Source organism: Herpailurus yagouaroundi, unplaced genomic scaffold (genome assembly GCF_014898765.1).
Source record: "Herpailurus yagouaroundi ecotype Mexico unplaced genomic scaffold, PumYag 77, whole genome shotgun sequence".
Taxonomy (NCBI): Eukaryota; Metazoa; Chordata; class Mammalia; order Carnivora; family Felidae; genus Herpailurus; species Herpailurus yagouaroundi.
In genome coordinates, this window is record NW_024412388.1 from 6,687,557 (window position 1) to 6,692,555 (window position 4,999).

The following is a 4,999-nucleotide window of genomic DNA, read 5'->3' on the forward strand; positions in this document are numbered from 1 at the left end:
CTCCAGTAACAAAAAAGAAATGGGGGGCCTGTATGGCCTTTATTCCTTCCCTTTCATTTTCCTGAGCATGCCACGGTTACCATAGTTCACAAAGGCAGCCGTCTGCGACGCACGGGACATTTCCTAAGCTGGGTCTTCTCTGCAGATAGTTTGAGGCTCCCTGTGGCCCCCGCGCTGTGAAGCACCAAGGACTACCCCTCCCCCACTCCCCAGTCCTGGGACCAAAAAACACTGAAATCCAAGGCAGCCCTGGGGGGGGGGGGGGGGTGCCGCACGGGGCCACTGATCAGGCGGCCAGGAGCCCAGGAGCACCCACACCACAGGGACACACGGGGGCCGCAGCTGGTAAATCTGTGCCCTGTGCCGCCCAGGCATAAACCCGGGGGCTATTGGAGCCAGCCCGGCAGAGGAGAGCCTCCCCGGCGACAGTGAGGATGCAGGCAGCCCCAGCATCCCGCCAGAAAAACTGAGGATGGGGGGGGGGGGGGCCCAGGTTCCGGAGACCCCAGCCATCGGGCTCATTATGACTCTACTCTTCCCCTCCTGTCTCCTTCCCCGAACGCCAGATAGAAACGCCAGTTACACGGGGCACAAAAGGATAGTGTGCCTTTCTTTTTAAATCAAGATCACTGCCTGCCCCCTCCCCTTCTATATATGCTTTCCAGTTCCTGTCTTGACACCTACTGGCTTGTGGGACAGGGAAGGTGCCTTCTCTGTGTTTGCTCCTCCCCAGAGCTGCTGGCGAGAAGGGCCACTCAGGTCTCTCGAGAACCGAAAACGCCATTGGCTCCAGTCCAGGAGAGAACATAGGGTACGATTCCACGTATACAAAGTTCACAACCAGGCAAAACTAAGCGAGGCCGTGAGTGGCGAGCACAACGGTTACCCCCTCGGGGTCCAGTAACGAGGAGCGGGGACCAGGGGGCCTGGGGAGAGGGTGCCGCCCGTGTGCCGTTGCTTAGTCTGGGTCCTGGTGAAAGATGCATCCGGCCGGTGACAAGAAAATTGAACCCTGATGGCTTGTCCATGTTCTTCGCCACATGAAATGCCTATACGAAGTTTGAAAAACCTATTGGCTCCAACCGTACAACAAAAGTAAAATAAAATCCTGGGAGACCGAGGTCTTGCTTGACTTGGTTCTGCCTGGGTGCAAAGCGCGGAGTCGTAGGACCACGGAAGCGAACAGCTGCCCCGCAAGAGAAGCTGAGATCTGCTTTTTGGGCCACTGTTTTCCCAGGTGGTTGGGAGGTGGGGGGCACGGTTGACTCATTTTCCTTGCCCCTCCCTCCTGCTCCGTCCCCACCGTGTGGGGCTGGATGGGGGCCAAGGGCTGGAGAATTTGGGCTGTTGCTTTGGTAATGCTTAAATATTGGCTTCGAGTTCTAATGGTAACATAAATAAGCAGGAGCCTTGGGGAGGTCAAAGCGGCCCAGCCTGTTGTCCCAGATCCCTGGTCAAAGCCCATGCACCGCGGTGGCTCAGCTCACCGAAGTCTCTAGGTCTCTCCAGCTAGGACAGAAGATAGGTTGGGGGCTGCACGTGCCCCAGATGCTCAGGGACCCATTCTCCACGCTAGATGTCCTGTCTCAATAGACTCTCCTAAGATTCTTGCTCACGGTGGTCTGGCGATATAGTGGCCAGGAACCCGAATCGGGGGCCTGGGGAAAACTTTCTCCGTCTCTGAAGGCGGGGCGCGCACGGGGGCAGCTCGTAGAGCTAAGATCACTGCTATCAGCAGCCCTGCTTGCTTTTCGGAAGGCCAGGGCAAAGGAAATTGAGTCGTTTCTAGAGGGTACGTCCAGGGACCGGGAGCCGGGGAAGTGAGATGCACGGCGGCGGCCGAGCAGATGAGGCCGCTGGTCCAGGAGGCAGAACAGAGTCTTGCCCAAGATAAATTCTGAATTCCAATCCTCGCTCTTTGCAACCAAAAAGGCCTCGGATTTGGAGGCGTACAGCAAGCCCTTGACTCCTCTGGGCCTCGGTGTCCCCGTCTGTAAGCCATCGAGAGAGTGGGACTCCGGCCCTGGGAACGAGTCCCTTCGAAGCTCCTCCCAGCAGGCCCTCCCCACGCAGATGTTCAGCGTGCTCGCCCGGCCCGTTCCAAAAGCATCCAGATAATAAACCTCCACCGAAGTCTTGGCTCCGAAGGTCAGCTCGTCCTGCCGTGTGTGTGAGGGAGGAGAGAGCACACAGACTTGGGCAGGGGTGGGGTGGGGACAGCTCCCTCTGGGCAAACGCTGAGCCCTGGGCGGTGCTGGGAGGAGCCCGGAGTGTGTGACCACCGGCATGAGGTCATCGCTGCCCTCCCCCTGGGGCGTGATGTGTCAGCAGGCTGAGAGGGGCCTGGAAGCCGTGATTCATGGCGGTGAACATTCCTCCCGCAGACCTCAACCCTCAGCCCACGGCTGCCCTTCCCAGCTGCCTCCTTGTTTTCTCTCCCTCCGGCTCGGTCCTCCTAAGGCTCCAGCCGCAGGCAGCCAGGAGGGCGTGGGGTGACACAGGGCACCACGGGGGCCGGGTGTCCCCGCGGACGCTGGCAATGCTCCTTTTGACCCGCTGGGCCCCTGCAGGGCCACAGGCAGCACAGTGATGCTAGCGGTCGTTCACGGGACACCTCCTATGTGCTGTGTGTCCAATGCTTGCGGTGACAGCTGTCCCTTGAGGGGGTGTTTTTGTCTCCCGGGACGGCCCATGACAAAGTGCCACAACCCGGGTGAGGAAAACAACATGCATCAGTTCTCCGGGTCCAGGAGGCCACAAGTCAGATGTCAAGGTGCCGGCAGGCCCACGGTCCCTCCAAAGGCTCCGGGGGAGAATTCTTCCTGGCCCCCTCCAGCTCCTGGAAGCTCCAGGTATCCCGTGGCTTTTGGCCACATGACTCCACTCTCCGCTTTGCTTTCGGGTGGCCTTCTCCGCTCTGTTCACGTCTCTCTGTGTGGCCTCTCGTCTTCTTACAAGGACACCAGCAGGCAGATTCAGGGTCCACCCTCAGGCCAGGGTGATGTCAGCACGAGATCCTTAACCGATTACATCTGCAAAGGCCCGACTTCCCAGTAAGGTCCCAGGGGTGGAGGCGAATTTGCGGATCCCCTTTTTCACCGATGAGGAAACGGAACAGGCAAAGTGGTTGTTCTTCAGTCCGTCCCATTCCACGTGGTGCCACGACCCACCCCGCTGTGTCCGCTGACACCCGGACACATCCAAGCAGGAGGGGAGCCACGTGGGAAATCTCAGCTCCCGGGAGCAAAGCACGGTCCCACACGCCAATCATTCTCCAGCTTCAGTTGCGGGCGAATCCCCGAAAGGAGTTTGTAAAATCCTTCGCGGGTTCTGACCCAGTTGGCTGGCAGGGAGGGGAGAGCCACACCGTAAACAAGGCCCCAAACCGCGTGTGACTCGGCACAGGCAGTACCGACGGGTCCGACACCGCGTCCTGAGAATCCCAGACGCATCCATTGAGACCAGACCCCGGACTGGAGATCAGCCCGTCTCCGGCTCAAGGTAGGAGCAGAGAGCACAGCTCAGCCGGGGAGACTCGTCCCCCGTCCACGCCAGGCGAGCCCCGCTGGGGCCCCGCGGGGACCAGGAGCCCTGGGCCCGCGGCAGGCAGCTTGCGCTGAGCAACCCAAGGTCAGCTTTGGATTCAAACTCCCGTTCCTGAAGGAGCCAAGGCAGGCTCGTTCTGGGAGAGCCCCAAGGCAGCTCTGGGCTCTGCCCAAACCCCAGCATGGGGGATGCGGAAAGGCCCAGAGAGGGAGCCAAAACCCTCTTTCCCCTTTACCATTCCAGCGCAGAGAGCTTTTCCCCAGGCCCAGCCCGTTCCCGTGCTGGCGTCACCTGCACCTCCTCGGTGCCAAGCAACCGTGGAGACCCAGCGCTCGCTCTCCCTGCCAGCGGGGGTCCCGGCCACGCGCCCCATGCAACGCAGCTCCGTCCCACGGCCCAGAGCCCCGAGCAAAACAGGTACAGCTGGTGAACAAGACGTCCTTGGCATCTCACCCGGGCCTCCTTTTCCCGGTCCCACGAAAATACATGAGCTCAGCTTCTGGACCAGTGGCCCAGGTTTCCACGGGGCCCCTGCCGCGGGCAGTGGCCCTGCGGGCGACCGTGCCTAGAATTACCTCTGACTTACAATCTGCTTGCAGGCCCCAAACTCTCTGAGGCTTAAGAAGGGAGAAAGCAGGGGGCACCTGGGTGGCTGAGTCGGTTAAATGTATGACTTTGGCTCACATCGTGATCTCACAGTTCCTGAGTTTGAGCCCCCCCATCGGGCTCTGTGCTAACAGCTCAGAGCCTGGAGCCTGCTTGGGATTCTGTGTCTCCCTCGCTCTCTGCCCCTCCCCTGCTAGTGCGCGCTCTCTCTCTCTCAAAAATAAATAAACATTAAAAAAAAATTTTTTTAAGGGAGCAAGCAGGAGTAAAGGGAAGAAAAGGAGTCTCACCAGCAAGCAGGCCCTGTGGAATGAGGGCGCATCCTAGGATCCCTGCGGATGGACAGCTGCTGTGTTTTTATTTCGTATTAAGGTGAGATACACATAACATAAAATGAACCATTGTAAAGGGAAGAATTCAGTGGCATTTCGCAGAGTGTTTATTCACCCTGTGGTGCAACGATCACCTCTACTTACTTCCCACTCGTCCCCCCAAAAGAAAACCCCTTACCATTAAACGTTCCGCCCCACCTCCCTCCTTCCCGGCCCCTGGCATCCACCAATCTTCATTCCGTCTCTACGGACTCACCTCTTCCGGACACTTCCTATAAGTGGAACCATACAATATGTGACTGGACGTCTGTTATTTTCACCGGCCGGCCCCTCAATTCCCTGTTCCTGATCGGAGCGCGGGTATTTCACTTTGGGGACGGCATCCCACCCCACGCCCCTCAATCCGCGTGGCTGCCCCCACCCACCGCCCGCAGGCGGCACGTGACCCAAGTTTCGCAAATCGGGCGCCATGATTGGCTCAGGGATGGGCTCGTGACTCACCTCCAGCCAATGAG

The 4,999-nt window shown here is 59.2% G+C and overlaps 1 long non-coding RNA gene across 1 annotated transcript; it reads right to left on the minus strand.

The window, feature by feature from the left end:
• Window positions 1–4,627, minus strand: LOC121020541 (uncharacterized). The gene is made up of 2 exons (XR_005786187.1): window positions 4,443–4,627; window positions 1–3,433 (listed from the first exon to the last, which is right to left on the minus strand). It is a non-coding gene; the product is annotated as an uncharacterized LOC121020541 (long non-coding RNA).
• Between the last annotated feature and the right edge of the window lie 372 nt (window positions 4,628–4,999).